Raw genomic sequence first — 17,375 nt, forward strand, 5'->3', positions numbered from 1 at the left:
GGGACCAAATAGCCGCACGGCCTCCCCCTAACGCAAACTACTCAAATACCCGCATCAATTTTAATTTGTATTTATCCTGTTGATGCCCCCCACGCCCCTCACCCCTCCCGCACCCCCTCACAGCACAAATTACACCCATCATAGCTGTGATTCCAGCAGCCCACGCGGCGTGCTATCAGAAAATTAGCACGCCGCACAACCCGTGGCGGGTTCAAGGTGTCACAACACAATTATGCCACGACGACGACCTGACGAGCTCTGACTGGTTGCTGGTTTTGTGACAACTAAGCCGGAGGGCCGCCTCGTCTGTCACATGCAGGAGATACATTCAGTCCCCTTTGTGGGTTCTCATTGAATTTAAAAAAAAAAAAACTATTGAGGTGATCGTCAGGAATGCTTTCTAAATTATTAGGCAGATGCTGTTTTGCTTTATTTTTCTGAGACCGTCAATGCGATGCATGGTGATTTTTTTTTTGTACGATCTATATAATTATGCGGATTTTATCTAACAAAACCACCATGATGACAACTGTATTTTTTATAACAGCGTTGAAAAAAATCGGAAAGATAAGAAAAGTACGAAGGAGTTATGGGCACCATCTTGGAAAGAAAAGAAAGTCCTAATCTTAAGCGACTAAAGTGTAGTCCTGTATTTTGGAGACAAAACTAATGCATTGAGACAACAGGTTGTATGTTTTCAAAATGAAAGTCACAAAGACAACAAAGTTGGATGATTCCCAACATCGTAATCTTGCTTTCATAAAATTGTGTATTATATATTTAAGTTTCAATTCATTTTCCAAATAAAATATATTTAAAATGTTTAAAAGGTGTTGCATATTTTCAAGGTTAAGTTTTTATCTTGAACAAAGTCCTATAGTTTCAAGAAAAAAAATCTTAAAAACCGTATTTTCAAATTAAATAAAAAAATAGATTTTAGACTAAAATCCCAATCGTACGAGAATAAAGTCTTATTCTCAAAAAAAAAAAAAAAAAAAAAGCTTGGATCTCATTTAGATTAGGAAGTTATAGATTTTCAAGATTGAAATGATCAGGAACAAATTGTTCTATTTTAAAGAATAAAAGTGATATACCCGTGAAAAAGCAATTCATACTTTCAGAATGAAACTAGTAACTTTGTGAGCAAAGACTTTAATGATAATGAAAAATGGCACTGCACAGTATTTGGGCATGTCAGCGTCAGATCTGTCTTGTCAGTATCTTTGACTTATCTAGTGCGTCCAAAATTCACGCAAACCTCCTCAGGTGAGTTGACTTCACGCCTTCATTAATAAAATGAAGGCGTCAATGAGAAGTTCAAAACGCCGCTGTGATAGGAGGCAGCTCACAGTGACTTTCAATCAAGTGGTAATCCTTGTGTCTCATCAAACTTAGAGCGCAAAAATGAAGGGAAGCTCCACTGTGTGCTCTTGGTGTCAAGCCATTAGGCTGTGTGAAATGAGGTGCCACTCACCCTTCCTAAAGCCGTCCATATGGCAGACATGCCGCTAAAATACGATATGGGCTCAACGCTGTCAGGTGGAGGGAAACATAATTGTGCTGTGATGTTAGTCGTCCACCCGCTAATATCCAGTCATAAAGGCCTGAAGACGACCAACTCGTCTAGATAGTCCGCTCTGGATTCTTGCGAGATTGAGAAATAATGTGTTTTTTGAAAGACCGTGGCGGGTAATATACAGGGCAGGGGACTTGTCAAATTTCAAATTCAACTGCAAGTAATTAAATATGCCTAAAGAGAAAGTCTCTCAATAATTGGTCATTTTTTAATTTTGAGAACATTTGATGTTGTATGGATCGATGACTGATGGATGGATCCATTTTAGGCCATTTTTGTTGGGGGTTTTTTAAGTGAAGAAAAATAGCACTGTTTTTGATCAAACATAACACAACATGACAACATTTACAGAAATAAACTGGTTTATAGTTTCAAACGTAGACTATCTTTTGGAACCAGATTTGCAGATGCGCCGGGGGCTACGACCGGAACATGCAGTGAGGTGTTGCGCATCTACCAAATTCACAAACAGGCTGAAGCAAACCCCCTGGCACAAAAATGACAACGTGCCCGTTTTTACGCTGTGCGCTGACTATATTTTCTGTTACCAAATTGTCAAATGAGTCGGGGGCAAGGCAACTCCATTCGCTGGAACTCCCAGCGAGGCTCAACAAAGTAAACTAGACTCAAATAAAGTTACGCAGGTTTCAGGTTTTTAGGTTGAGCGCACAGGCGCCATTCTACCAAAATAGAGTCACAAAAGCTTAAGTTATGTTGGGCGCTTAATTTGCGAGGGAGCATCTGGTCACGAACTGTGGCTTTCAGCAGCTCTTGTATTCTCAGTTTGTCTTTGTGTCTTGGCTGTTTGTCGAGTTTAAATAAATGGCTAAAAAGCGCATCGCCGACTGTGGCTCTCCTTGCCCGCATGCGAGGGTATTACACATTACCTTATTTTCCTTCAATCTTTTATTTCACTTCACTCAAACGGTGGCATATCTGAAGCGTGCTCGTAACAATAACTCTTAAATCAAAATAGCACTGATAAGAGTCGTGAACTTATCGCACTCACAAAGTATTTATTATACGAGATGTTGATATTTCTGGAAATCAACTCCTAATAACTATCAACGAGTCAAACAACAAAGGTGTGCGCACCAGATACTGGATTTACCCAGAGGTGGTCAGCAACAATGAGGAGGAAATCAATCTAATAAGTGTCACTTGGATGTGACAACACATTCTACATGCTTCTTTCAGATCTCATTTCCATTGGGCAGCCTCGAGATACCCTGAAGCATGCCTGTTAATGGACGCCTCCATCAGCCGTGCTGGAAACAGCCCGCCTCATTACTCACTCCGGCACAACTGTGCCCGGGGGTGGTCCCTTTACTACCCCCCAGACCCCCAGAGCCTCTGTGCCTGACTGCTGAGTTTATTCCATTTATTGAAAGGAAATACAATTCAAGTCATTTTTGTGTAACCCAACTCACCAAGTGTAGTTTTTGCAGAATCCTTTCCATCTTATCATTTTGTGCAATCGCACTTCCTCACCAAATAATGAACTTAGTCCTGCATACTATTCTTTGAGTAGTCCTGTCAACACACTAATAAACCAACTAACTCTAGTTTCAGTGTCTTCCCGCTACTAACTACAACTGTAGTTTTTGTGTGTGATCCTACTCGCTACCTAATCGTAGTTTTAGCAAATTTTTGCTACTATCTACTGATATCGTGTAACCCTACTAAGTAACCAACTAATGTATAAATGTTAGCATAATCTGTTTCTAACTTGATATTGTTGTGTAGTCCTACTTCCTCACTATTTATTAATTTTTTTTGTAATCCTACTACTAACTCGTGTAATTTTCATGTCTCTCTACTCATTTACTAACTAAATGTAAGCGTACTCCTCAAACTAAACTAACTGGCTGATATATGAATGGATTCTACATACTGCCAATATAGTTTGAGTGTAATACTCCACATAGGCAGTAACAAAGTAGCGCGTCAGGTTTTAGCAGTTTGTGTTGTCTTATTTACTTTTGTGTGTGTAGTATTTGTGTTACTTACTACTACTAGCAAGCCAAGTTTTAGCATTCTCCTATTTCCTATTACTGACTGCCTACAGGTATGTACTGTAGTCGTGTAATTCCCCTAACTCACTGAGCAACTAACCAACCATTGTTTTTACATCATCTGTGACTTACTAAGGAACCTGTGTTCACAAACTATCTATCTAGCAGTTTGTCTATTTGCAAGCTAACTGTAATTTGTGTGTAAAATACGACAGCTACGTCTCCAAATTAGCCAAGCTTACCTTAGTCCTGCTTCTAATAACCTGTGTGGTTTTTGTATAACCCTACGAATGAACAAAATGTTTGTGTGGTCCCATGAACTCAAAAACCAAGCACACTAACTTTAATTTTAGGCTCATCCTGATACTGAGTCGCAATGTCGCCTTTATGTAACCCTAATGACTGTCGAATCCTGCTACTAATTACCTGTGTCAATTCTGTGGAGGGTAATTTTGCAGGGATGTTCGTGTAAAACCTAGTATCTCATTAACCAACTATCCATCCATCCATTTTCCGAACCGCTTGATCCTCACTAGGGTCGCGGGGGGTGCTGGAGCCTATCCCAGCCGTCTTCGGGCAGTAGGCGGGGACACCCTGAATCAGTTGCCAGCCAATCGCAGGGCACACAGAGACGAACAACCATTCACGCCCACACTCACACCTAGGGACAATTTAGAGCGTCCAATCAGCCTGCCATGCATGTTTTTGGAATGTGGGAGGAAACCGGAGCACCCGGAGAAAACCCACGCAAGCCCGGGGAGAACATGCAAACTCCACACAGGGAGGCCGGAGCTGGAATTGAACCCGGTACCTCTGCACTGTGAAGCCGACGTGCTAACCACTGGACTACCGGGCCGCCCATTAACCAACTACACTTCCTCTAATGTTAGCAGAATCCTGTTGGTAACCTCCGAAGTAGTTTTTGGTGTCCATAGACACATCGTCTCCGGCCTAGCGTAGTTTATCTGAAGAGGATGTTTTATATGCTGTGGGCTGGCAGCGACCACCACTTCATTTGATTAGACGTCTGATTCTGCCGCACCCACTTTGCTATTCAGAGTGAGTTTCACCATTGGCGAAGGTGCCAAATACTCACTGTAACCTCTCCTTCCTCCCCAACCTGTGCAATGAATATTTTAAAAGTGAATTCCTCATTACTTCCGCCTTTGGTGCGCCATTTCCCTTCTAATGTGAGCTCCTCGACATGAATTCTGCTCTCTCTCTTGTCGCGGGTTTCGATCTTTCTTGACAAAGTCAATAGGGGGCATCCTTCATCTGTCAAAACCAAACATCGGAAGATGTTTCATGCCGTTCGCTCCTTTTCTTGGTCTTGTCTTTGTCACCCTTCCCAGATGATGATACCTGGCCAGCCTTAATCAACAAGAGAAGAGATAAAGAAGTAGCGAGTGACCCTCCGGCCACTTGGACTCAGCCGGAGGGTCCGGCAGCAGCATGGCGCGCCGCAATCTGTGGAGCAGATGGTTGTAGAGAGCGGCAGGTCTCAGCATGGCTGCCTCCGAGCTGTCCCGCTTAATACCTTCCTGTATCACAGACTTGTTAATAGTCTGGGCAAAAACTCACAAGGCCCGTGCACAAAAGAACAATAGCTCCCGTCTGGCTGGCTCACTTGTTTTGTGATCTCTCCGTCCCTGGTGGCAAAATGGTTGCTGCTATGCTGTGTGCCCTTCGCCGCCCTCAACGGTAGACACTGTGTTTCTTTTCTGCTTGGATAGTACCAGACTGCCAAAGGCTATGAGTAGACAGCTCTAACAGATTAACACACACACACACACACAAAAGATATATATATATATGTATATATACATGTGTGTGTGTGTGTGTGTATATACCATATATATGTATATTTAAGTGAATCATATGTAATTGTCTTATAGGCAGATCCACATTATCCTTGCCAAATAGTGAGCCTACTGATTTTGACTCGCTAATCATTTGATGATCATTAAAAATACTGTATGTGTTCCCTTTTATAACTTTTTTTTTAATTCAAGGGAAAAAAAGAACTACTTCAAAAAAATGTCATTGATACAGACATTGAAAACCTCAATTTTGTAAAAATGCTAGAAGATCGGTAAGGTCTCCCTCGTGCTTGCCAAATAGTGCTAGTTTCAAATGGGACTAGCTAATTTTGTTCAATTTTACAATAAGCTTTTGTTAATGCTTCCTTCCTTCCTCTTTCCTTATTTCCTCACTTCCTCTCTTCCTTTGCTTCCTTCCTCACCCTCTCTGGCTTGATTGTGGATGAAGAGTGGCAGGCTGCAGAGTGACAGACTGCCCCCAGAGATGACACCTGTCACCGAGTGGAGCGCCGCTAATCTACAAGCCTCATTTTGTTTGAACTCTTTGTCACCTTGCCGTCAAATCCTCCTCTGCTCAGCCGCTTGCCAGTTTTTTTCCCCCTCCCCACTGCTTTTTTGGCCCAATCTCAGCATGGCGCACTAGACAGAAAAGCAACACAAGCCTCTCTGATGACTCTGAAATCAGGACTACTTAACAATAAGTGTATCCTAATACCTGCGTTCTCAGTTGTTTTTAAAAGTGTAATAATTGTGTATTAACTGCATCGTTAACAATCATTAATTGCTTTCAACTGTAAGTGGGCCGACTAAATGGCAAGTGCTACACCGCTGTATTGTTTCCTCTGAAAAGTTATTTATTACTGAGCTACCCTCATTTAGTATTTATTTTAATCACCTCATGCGTGCCAAACAGTGAGACTTGCCTTACTGTTTTCACTGGCTTGAAATAGAAGTAGCTAATTATTTGATGATGAATTTTTATTTGGATTTTGGATGTTTGGTCACACTTTAAACATGACTTAATAAACTGCTTCATAATTGAGAACTGCAAAATTCACAGAATGCTTGCTAAATAGTTAGCCTGCTGATTTTGCTTGCTGTAAATGGGGCTAGCTAATTATTTATGCTTCGCGATAAAAACCCATTTGTTGATTGTTAATCAATAAGTATTGATACATTTGTTAACGCATCATAAAGACTTCGAAGTATTCCTTGCCAAATAGTGAACCGATTGATTTTCTTAGCTGTAAATGAGACTGGCCAATTGTTACACATTAGATGTTTTAACTGCCTTATGAAGTGGCTATTAGTTTTGTTTTGTTGTTTTTTTTTCTTTTGGGGGTGGTATTTATTCATTTATTTTGTTCGTTTTTTTTTGGGGTTTTTTTTGCACATAACGGTACTAAAGGAAAATATAAAGAAAGAAACTGGTTTCAAAACTGGGGCATTTTGTTAAGCGAAAATCCAAAACAATTGTGTGCATGTTACTCTCGTGACTGATTATTGACATTTACTCTTTTCTGGTTGGTTACTTCTACGTTTTTACAGAATGGCCCCTTACTCCTGAGCTGCTTGCGGCCAGCCGCAGGAGTCATTCAGCAACTACTTCAGAAATCGATCAAGCGACAGCGGGCACTCGCAAGTCAAGGTATGACTGTATTTTAAGGACGTCGAGCTGAAATCGATCTGTGTGTTTACGCTGCATGCATATTGGCACATAGTCAACACGTACCGATTTGTATCCACATTTAAAGGGACTTTTTATACTTATGCATCGTCTGAAGATGTCCCAAGGTGGCCGACTCTGTGTGATGTTTTCTCTTTACACGTCCATGATGCAATTATGCCACTTGCAAGCAAAAAAATTGTGTCACTGGAACAGCGCGATGCAATTCCAGCCTTGAATGTGTGATCACTTTTTGGCAAGCATCAGGTCTGTCTTGCTGTTCTCATCTTTTGTGTGTTCACAAATTGGCAGGTTGTGGGGTTGAATTGGATTTAAAATAAGGTGTGTTTTTCTGCGTTAAAATCAGTATGTGTGTGTGTGCGTTCGTGCATGCATGAGTGTGCATGTGTGAGAAATAGGCATGAGGACAATATTTTGAAATGAATGCCAGCAGAAGTTTAAGATCCTTTTTTTTCAACATTTTGTAACTTTGTAACAGGTGGGTCCATTTTTCCAGTGGCATAACAGGAGGGCGAAATGAACCCTGTACATGTATGTGCAGGTTTTTATTTTTATTTTTTATAGAAAAGCCGTTCTCTAATGTTTTTTTTTTCCTCCACCGTGTAAAACTGGCCATGTAGCCCCCCGCACAAATGACAAGGAGGAGGCATCCCTGTTCAAATGTTTTTATTCCTCAAACAAAGCCCCATTCATTCATATTGAGATGTGTCTTAGTTAAATTGATCTCAATAGAAATGCAGTCTGGAGTGGGCCGGTCTCTATGGAACAGCACACTCCGCCCCCTTGGCCAAATATCTATATTGTCCACTTCTACAGACTGCGCTTTGTAATTATAATATAATTCATTATGTCCGTGCTGCATGTGTCACAAAGAGCGTTGTACCCACCCTCGACGCACCCCGAAATCCCCCCCGCACTGATCTAGCCGAACGTGCACATTGTGGTTGTCGTTTTTGGGGATTTTTTTTTTAAGTCGGCCCGCTTGGAAATCCCCTCTCACGCGCCCCGCAACGACAATAGATTTTGCCCCCTTTTGCTTGATAGAGATATCAACCGCAAATCTGACATCTCACAGCAGCCTCGTCCACGGCTGTTGAGAAATCTATAGCGCGTTGACAAGCCGGCCAAAAGAGCGTTCATTCACACCATAGCCACCATATTAAATTATGTATTTAGTGTTGTTATGCCTGCTCACTCCCGAGTGTGGGAAAATGTCGAGGGAGAGAAGAAAAACTGAAAAATTCAATCTATTGGTGTTGAAAATAATGTTAATAAGCTTCGCACCGTGTATCATTTCGCTAGAAAAATAGAAAGAGGAAAAAAAATGGACACTATCTGGCAAGCTTTACATCTACATTTTTATGAAGAGTTACCATAAAAGCCTTTAACAAAGCCCTCATGAGATATTGAATAAACAATTAGTAGCAGGTATAGCTAGTAAATTCAGTAGGCTCACTATTTGGCAAGCATAGGGTCTTTATAAAGTGTTCACAAATGTATCAAGCATTTTACATACTCATTACAAATGAACCCTGACTATCAACAAATAGTGGGTCCCATTTGTGACCAACACAATCAGTTGGCATAATCAGTAGGCTCACTTTTTTGAGGTTTAGGTCCTTTTAAAATGTATGACAAATGTGTTGTACCACAATTCAGAAGTCCCATTTACAGCCATGCAAAATCAGTGGGCGCACTATTTGGCAAGAATAAAGTGTTGACAAATATGTAGTACCTCTTGATAAAACCAATTGTTTATTATAAAGTGTAGCTTAATTAGCTAGTCCCAATTACCGCTAAGAGACTCAGTCGTCTCACTATTTGGCAAGCAGGAGGTGAGTTTTGCAGTTTTTAATTGTTTACCTTGCAGTTTAAGTCTTTATGAAATGTTAACGAATGTATCAATTACCACAAATCTGAATTAATTAGCTACTCCCATTTCCCAGGTAGAAGTGGATGGAGTCAATTTTTTTAATGCGCTCTATTTAATACAATTATTGTTTTCTCTGGATATGATATCCCCCCCCCCCAAAAAAGAAAAAATTGGCTTGCAGATACAGTACTGTCATTAAATCCTTTGGCTTATTATCGAATGTAAGATGACCTGAACGAATACAGTATGTTTAAATAAAGTTTGAGTTGCATTCAATCCTGCCAAAGATTTGGCAATGTGACTTGACGTTTTGCATGCAATGCCTTCTCTGTGCATTTGACAGCATTCCATCTTGATCCTGTTTTCTCACAAAGCTAAGCTAAAGCTACATAGCATGCTCACTTGGGCACTATCATTTGGTATTTGCGCTCCAATGTAACACATCCTGCATGTTGCGAGCCCACTTCGGAACTGCGATATTGTAACCGGTGCTACTTCCGAAACGTATCACCGTGTTTCCTTCAATAATGGCCTCTAAACAAACGTCCCTTTAAGAAAGTAAAAAACAAATAGATGCCTCTCTTTTCACAATCTCGATAAAGGAACGAGCACTAGCTCGAATAAGCTCCGTTCAAACACGTTTATGATGCTTTTGAGGAACGTCACGTGACCAGTGAATTGTAGCAGCACCAAGCAAAAAAAAACAACATTTTCCCCATCCCTCATGCTGCCCTCCCTCCCCCCTCTTATGTGCCTACCAAACGGGAGAGAAGTCACGTGACTCTCAGTAGACAAATCATTTGCTCGGTTGCATCCAGAGCATGTCGGAAGAAGAGCGCTCGTCTAGAAGGAGTTGTGGCGTCCCAACGCACACCTATCCAATTAACACCCCGCCCGCAATCCCTGCCGGGGGGTCACTCGCCGGCTCCCGTGGCGTCGCTCTACCTGTCTGCGCCGGTCTCCGTGCAATCTGGAATTAACGCCATGTCTCACCTGGTCACACGGACGTGCCACAGATTAGACCGGTGCAGCCGGGAGATACGCCCGGCTCTCCAAATGAGGGCGAAAGGGGTTAAGATTTCAAATGCAGCGGGGGCCTATTGTTTTGCAACTTCCTTCTTATTCATTAAACTCTGAGGTGAACACACTGAATTTACTTTTTTTTTTTTTGATGGTTTAATTCCTCCGCAAGCCTGATAAGAGATTTTTATTTGAATGAATGGCTTGAAATTGCAAGTTATCATGTCGGTGTATGCCTTCATAGGACCGTAAAGCTACTTGGGCGCTAAGTAGCCTACTTCTTTTGTGAAATTAAATCTAGATTTTGAGAGTTATTTCCATTCTCATCCCTGAAACATAATGCATGCGATTCCCCATGTTCCCACCTCAAGTCATTAGGATGATTAGATGTGAAGGATTTCACTTACGTTATTATAATGTGGTATTTAAAATGGGCTGAAGTAGTAAAGTTAGTTTTTTTTTTCTTATGGAACAAGTAATCGTTTTTTTCACGTAAAAAATGGTCTACTTACCAGTAATTTTTTTCAAATTTTTCTAAAATTTTATTATTCATTTTTTTTCTAAACTGTTTTCTTTTTTGCCAATTTGAGGTAGCAAGCAAAAAGTGTGCCTAACTGGGAAATTAGCAGGTTGCTACAATAACCTCTTGTTTTATGTTGAGAGGGAAGAAATTTCATCTGTGCTGTACGTACAGCACATTTGACAATAAAGTTGTATCCAATCCAATCCAAACCTGTGGTTCCAAAAAAACAGCCTGTCACTTGCCACTCCCACGCCATCCTCCCCCAAATATAAATCTTTGACATTTAGGTCAACATATGAGTTCGCTCAACAAAACAAGAAAGTTGTTGGCTCCAAAACAATTTGCTTTCTTATTTTACTCATATCTTTATGTTGTGGGTGGCATGCAATGGACAACCTCTTATTTCTTTGTTGTGAAATGGGTAAAGCCCGTTTGCACAAATATTCCGCTCAAATGCCCAACTCCAAATTTTAGCAAAGTTTTGCTGCCTTGAAATTTGGAGTTCAACTTTTTTTTTTTTTTTTTTTTAGTCCATACCTCCATCCCCGTGGAAAAGGCCTTATGGGGTTCTCTGTACAAATATGCGACTGATGCAGTTAGATCGAGAAATGCCAGAGCTTTTCTGTCTGTCATTGGCGGGCTGAGGGAAAAAAAATAACATTACAGGCCATCTTGGATTTGGACATCGACACATGGTGCTATCTTGGGATGTTCCAAACCATTAACATCAAGCAAAGGTGCAGGAGTGTGCGTTGCATGTCAAAGGTTACGCTCACCTCAGAGCGTCCCTGCGGTTATTCGGACAACAGATGTGGGGGTCCGGTGGGCATGTTTTCATGAAAGAAAAGACAAAAAAAAAAAAAACAGCCTCTTTATATGACGGCAAGTCAACGGCACAAACATGACACAAGTGCGGCTCAGCTTGTCGACATTGGCATGTAATTGGGATTTCTTTACACTGTATTGTGCACGCTGATGGGAGTTGCGAGTTGATTGCCCTTCATGGCTGTCTAATTGATTTAGATTAAAGGAAGACCGCTTGTGGTGGTTACTGCAGGAAAAAAAAGAAAAGCCTGGCTTGCTTTGTCTTTACTATGCCGATCCAATCCACCTAACACGGACCCACATGCACGCGGTCTGACACCGCCATGTAGCTGTGTACACACAACAATTCTGATGAGATCAACTTAGGTGTCTTGTCAACATCTGATATTTAAAAAGAAAGGAGCTTCCTTCAAACTATGTTCTGCTCACTGCACTGTCCTGAGCGTCAATTCAGACGGAGGCGACTATGAGAAGATAATCATAAAAGTAAATGGGCTATCACTTATTAAGCACTTCTCTACCTTTGATACTGAAAGCACTTTACTCATTGACCTACTGATGACGCAGCATCAGGGGGTTCAGTATCTTGCTCAAGGACACTTCGACAAGGTCGCCATGGCTGGGGATTGAACCCTGGACTTCTCGATTGATAGACCACCACCCTATCTCTCTGTTAGGCCACCTCCGTTTAAAAGCAGGAATACCGTGAATTCCTCTCAAGTTGGAATAGGACTTAATCCCCAAAAGTCGTGAAGGATAAAATAAGACTCCCATAATTTTCCCAAAAATTGTCCAGATTAAAAGAAAACTTAAATCCTTCACAGCCCCCCAAACAAAGATTTATCGGTCGAAATAAACTGGCTGTAAATCTCTCCAAATTTCGAAGAGTTGAAGTAATTTATTCGACTGGTTAAATTAAGACAACCACTAAAAAATGTGCAGGTAGAAAATCAATCTCCTATTTAAAAAAAAAAAACAAGTTTTGCAGACTCCTGTTTCACACCCCATTAGTTGGCCATCTCAAAATAAGCCGACTAAAAACAAGTTGCACAGGATAAGAGAGACGACCATGAGCCCCTCAAAAGTTGTGAAGGCTAAAATAAGACTAAAGTCAAGCCCAAAAAGGTGTGCAGGATCAAATAAGACCGCGCTGAAAATCCCCCGAAAGTTGTGTCGCTCCAAGTAAGGCTGCAGTCAATCCCTCAAAAGATGCACAGGTTCAAATAAGGCTTTCATAAATCTCCCAAAAGTCGCATAGGTTATTATATCACCCTTTTTGAATCGCCCCAAAGTTGTGCAGGTTAAAAGAAGATCACCGTAATGCCCTCAAAAGTTAGGAAAGACTGGCATGGACCACCAAAAATGTTGCGCAGGGCAAATGAAGACTACCGTAAAATCTATATAGATAATACAATTTTTAAAAATGTGGAATACCCATAAAAGCCTCAAAATGTGCGCAGCTTCACTTTAGCCTAGTGTAAAGCCCCTAAAACTTGTTGAAGCGATAAAACCAAACCAACTATGCTGCTCAAGAAATTTTCAGACGCACACCGGCATCCCCTGATGACGTTTTTCCTGAAAGCCAGGCGTTTATTTGTTCGCAGCCGTTAATGAAGACACGGCCTCCGATAATTGTCTAATAATTCATATGCCTCCTTGGCTAATTTTAAGTGTCTGTCCCATTTGAAGTCGTGTCCCTGCCGCTTCATCGTCCGTGTCCTGGAGGAGCACATACCGTGTGGATGACATCATCCAGATGAAGTGCGGGTTGAATAACAAAGTATGAAGTCAAAGCCGGAGAAAGTGCTCTCCTCTGCCGCTCTGAGAGCTCAACTACAAAGTACAACGAGCCAATCCTCCCGCTCGGCTCGCTTTGATAGTGGACCGGCCGCGTTATAAATAATGTATTCCAGCATTTACAATGCAGAGAAAGAGATCTGTTATCAGGAGAATGAAAATTCATTTACAAGTGCCTGAAGGAAGGGGGGGGGGGGGTGGCGACGACTTAACTCTTTGCGGTCTTACGCAGAAAAGAGCTGATATTTTTTTCTTCTCGCATTGTGTAGGTTAAGAGTGTTTGGATTCCCTCCCACTTCTTCTTACAGTTTGCGCTAGCTTATTTTTCTGGCCAAAAGGTGTTTGTGGTCTACTGGGACCACTTAGAAGTTTATGCGGAGCACTAGCCAAGTTGGACACGCACACACACATACACACACACACACACACACACACACACGCACACACACACACGCACACACACATACACACAAAGAAGGCCTTGAAGTATACACACACTGGCCCCTTTCTCAGAGCCTCTCAGCTCCGGCTTGGGGGGAGTGTTGTTGGTTTACGAGAGGGAAAATAGCCGCGGCCCGCCGCAAAAGTGAAATGGGATTAAGGCCTTTGTTCGGCCCACAATGGTGAGGGGAATTAGCAATAGTTGTAGGCACTTAGAAGGGCTCTCACACAGAAGCTTATCCCAGATTTTGCACAATAATCATTTGAATATCAACAGTGTTTTGCAACTACAGCGCTAATGTATAAACCTCCCTTTAGGATATCAAAATCCCCCCCCCCCTGCCCTGCCCCTCACCCCCATCCCACCAAAAAAAAAAGGAATTTCTGCCCCCAGGCTCCATCACAAATATTCACACTTTTTTTTTTACGGACGATTATTAAATTTGAGTTTGATTTGCACTTCAGAAAACCAGTGGAATGATCCTGACTTGAGATTGTTTTTTTTGGGGGGGGGAGGTTATAGGGGGCTCATTTGGTGGGTTTTGTTAAATCATGAGCAGATCTCTCCGGGTTGAAACAAGTCAAGAATTCCCATCTGCAAAATCAAAGTGTTTGTTTGTGGTGGAAAAGGAAGTCAGAGACATTTTCTATCTGCTTTTATCCAGATAGAAAAAAGAAAAAAAAAACATTTGGGTGGTGGGGGGTGGATTCTTGACCACATGGCGCCACGTTAGAAAACTGCCGTCCGTTATCCACTGGTTTTTGTTTTTTCTTACGATTGCTGATCCCAAAACAGAAACATCAGAAACATTTCGAATGCAAACAGGCTTTTTCTGGCTCCATTTACATTCGTCGGACTATTACGGACACTCCATCGATTATTTTTAGTCTCTGATATTCGACCGGTGTGCGTCATTTGACGAGGAGGTAAGAAGTGCGATGGGCCTCTGCGAGTTTTTTTTTTTTTTTTTGCCCACGCACTGAACGCGTATTGTCCCGATCACAAAACATTGAGTGAGATCAGCAGACTTGTCAAGAGGCCCTGGCTTGAATATGAATGATGAGAGAAGAGCAGGGTGGTCCGAGCGCCGCTTCTCTCACTCTTAGGCAGGTGAAAATAAGCTCCACTGTCCCCGCCAGCTGCCTTCATCTCCACTCGGCCAATCGAGCACCACTGAAATGGCTTTCGACGCTTTCTCGCCCGACGTCGGCGTGCAGAAATAGCTCCTTTCCGAGCCGCTTCTGCGCTTAGCTGTCAAAACCGAGAAATGAAGACATAACGCCTCCCCTTCTTCCCTTTAGCTGAATGCCCTCGAGTGTCCACATTGTATCGGCGTGAATGTGGCGACTACGGTGCGCGGGATGAATAAAGTTATCTGGCAAGCGGGGGTGGGGGGGTTGAATGGGATGTCGTCGGTAGGAGGGCAAGGGGGGAGCCTTTTTTGAGGGCCCTGCGGAGCCGGGGGTCACGGCCCAGCTGCCTTTTAGGGGTGAAAGGGACACCAGCGGGGCCGCACGGCCTCGCCAAAAGAGCTGACAAAAACCCCGACGGTGTCAAATAAAGACATCCCAGATTGGACGTTGACGGATTTCACCACCCGCCCCCCCTCCTCCTCCGTCGCCCGACTCGCTCAACGCACTTCACACTTTGAGACTTGGCTCGGGTTTGTATCAAGTGTCCTGGTCAGTGTCCACTTGTTCACCTATAAAAAGTCGACCTTTTTTCTTTTTTTTCTTTTCAGGGTTTCTTTTGATCAAACTAGTTGAAGGGGTGCTATGGTGAAATCAGCCGCGTATCCTCACAGGTAGGATTCCTATTTGGCTTTCTTTTTCCTACTCAGGTTTTGCTTCATTTTAGAGCAAAAAAAAAGCGACACCAAAACCTCCCGAGAGACGATCTGTTTTAGATCCCGTAGGTTGAGTCACATCACTCCTCGTCCGTCCTCCGTGCGCTGGCTCATTTTCAGATTCGTTACCCTCACTCACAGACCTCAATTCTTCATCGGTGGATCTGTTGTCAGTTGATTGTCAGCACATGTTTGTTTTGGGGAGGAATTCCAGTGCAGTAAGGACTTTCACTTTTGTTCTGGTCTGTTTGATTCTGATTTTTTTTTTTTTTTAAACGGTGTGAAGCACGTTGGGAGCCCTCCCTTTGAGATGTGCTTTTTCTTTTAAACAGTAAATAAAATGGACTTCCTTTCTATCGTGTTATGGCTTCGACGACCTAAGTCCCATTGCGAATAGCAGGAATTAGACTCTCTCAATCAGTGCCTTTGGAGAAATTCTTCCAGCAGGCTGAAATTGGCCAGGCTAAGTAGGCTAATCATCAGGCCACATTATAAGGAATTGCCAGTTGATTGAAGCTGTCAGCAGCCAGCGGTAGCACAGGTCCGAAGATGTGGCAACCTCCGCCGTGCGGGGAGGGGGCAGGGGTGGGAGGGGAGGGCGTCCCACAGACAATTTCCATTTCAAAAAAAAAAACGCCGCTGGAGAAATCCCAGCGACGGCCCCTGCGAGACGATCAGAGTGCGCGACGACGCGGCCGGCGTCGCGAGATGGAAGTGTACAAGTGTACAACAAATGCTCTGTTCCGGTCGGCGCGCGGTAATCGTGTTGTTTTCACGCGTAGCCACAGGCCATGATAAAGAGACAAAAGACGCTTCTGACAAGAGCGCTGTCGAAAATGGGAAATATGGACCATTATATGTGTCAGGCTGTAATTACACACAAATACGCGCACAAAAAAAGTCGTCATTTTTAGTTTGGATTTTTTTTTTCTTTCTTTTTTTGCTTTTTACTCTCCCTTTCATCAAATGTGTGTCAAGTGTCACCAGAGAGCTTTATTCATTCATCATCACTGGCTTCGCATTGAAATTCATTTTCCTTCAGGTTCCTTTTTGTTTTTTTATTTTTGAGGTGTGGGTGGGGAGAGATTTAATTTCTGCATATGTGCGGAGTTTACCGGGAGACAGATCATTTGCGGCGAGAAGAAAAGAGATCAGTGGCGTGCCGGCAGTTTGTCTGATGAGCGACGAGATGAAGAAGCGCTTTTACAAAAGGAGCAAAAAACACGGCGGTGACAAGCGTGTTCATCTGGCGCCGTTTACGTCACTCTGCATTCGACGTGACAACACTGACGTGTTCCGTTCTCCTTATTGCAAAAGGATTGCGAAAGGCCTTTGCACACACGAGATTCACAATAAGTTAGGGCTTCGGACGTAAAGCTTTAGATATTGAATTCACTTTAAGATTTTGTGCAGGGGGGATTGCATTTATTTTGTCTTATGAAAATTCTACACAAATGGATACGGTTCATATTTTGAATGAATGCATCTGCTGCTAGGTCTTAGCCATACTTGTGCCTCACAGTAAAATCTCGAGACCATCCCATAAGAAGAAAAAGAGCAATGACATGTAAACATGAATACACAGAATTTTAATTTGAAATTAGAATAGTTTAAGGTTACAGTCACTTCTCATGTTTTGAGAGTAATTATCTCAATTTCTCACAATTTTAAGGGGGGGCTCAAAAATCCAGGTTATACAATAAAAATGAGTGTAGTCCCAAAAAATATTTGTTTTAATCAATAATTAATTTTGAAAAAAGGTATCATCAAAAATATTTTTTGCAGTGGAATTGAATCAATAGAGTCTCCATTTTTAGGTTTTGTAAAAAAAAAAAAAAATGCAACCTTACTCCTAAAACTCTCCCTCATATTTTGTTGTTTTACCTTCCTATATTACAAGCTTTAATTTTTTTATTTTATTTTTTTTAATGGGCCTTATTCTGCTAACATT

The 17,375-nt window shown here is 42.2% G+C and overlaps 1 long non-coding RNA gene across 4 annotated transcripts in view; it reads left to right on the top strand.

Moving 5' to 3' along the window:
• Positions 1–17,375, top strand: part of LOC147206537 (uncharacterized) — a 132,374-nt gene that overhangs the window by 91,089 nt on the left and 23,910 nt on the right. For 2 of the 4 annotated variants that reach the window (XR_015100751.1, XR_015100752.1), the window contains exon 1: positions 15,238–15,382. This is a non-coding gene — a long non-coding RNA (uncharacterized LOC147206537). Of the gene's footprint in view, positions 1–6,959; positions 7,060–15,045; positions 15,383–17,375 lie in introns of those variants that run through there. The other 2 variants (XR_015100753.1, XR_015100754.1) reach the window with 2 other exon arrangements.

This window comes from Hippocampus guttulatus, chromosome 4 (assembly GCF_054856545.1).
Source record: "Hippocampus guttulatus isolate MCC_2025c chromosome 4, RoL_Hgut_1.0, whole genome shotgun sequence".
Classification (NCBI taxonomy): Eukaryota; Metazoa; Chordata; class Actinopteri; order Syngnathiformes; family Syngnathidae; genus Hippocampus; species Hippocampus guttulatus.